Genomic DNA, 570 nt, shown 5'->3' on the forward strand with positions numbered 1-570 from the left:
TGCAATGTGTGGGTTGGGGCGTTACATATGCCCAATTATTTGCTTAGTATATTTAATTATTGGGTTAAAGAGAACTTATGATTTAGTGTGAGTTTGGGTTTGGAGTTTTAGAATTATATTTCTTAAGAATATATTAGAGGATTTGGAAAATATCACGTCAAATAGATACGAAAAACGGATTTTTTGGGAAATCTTTTCTGAAATATTTTGTTGGATGTTATAGATTATCTTTTTATGAACGTGTAGGCAAAAACCTCATAGAAAACGGAGGTCCGAGCTAAAAGTTATGATTATTTTAAGTGTTGATAGTAAAAATGGGTACCTAGCCGGGCCAACCCGGCCCAACTCGAGTTTTAGCATTATAAATTGGATTTTTGGCCCATTTTTCATGTCATCTAAGCCTAGAATTCACACACACACTAGAGGTGCGATTTTCACACACATAGGCTCGATTCAACTCAAATCAAAGAAGAACCACAAGATATTTGAAGGATTTGATCATCAAGTAAGATATAATTCATTCTTTGCACTTGTTCTTGGTTGACATTCTTGTTATATGGATTGCATGTT

The sequence above is a fragment of the Cynara cardunculus genome (assembly GCF_001531365.2).
Source record: "Cynara cardunculus var. scolymus isolate 2C chromosome LG 10, CcrdV1, whole genome shotgun sequence".
NCBI lineage: Eukaryota > Viridiplantae > Streptophyta > Magnoliopsida > Asterales > Asteraceae > Cynara > Cynara cardunculus.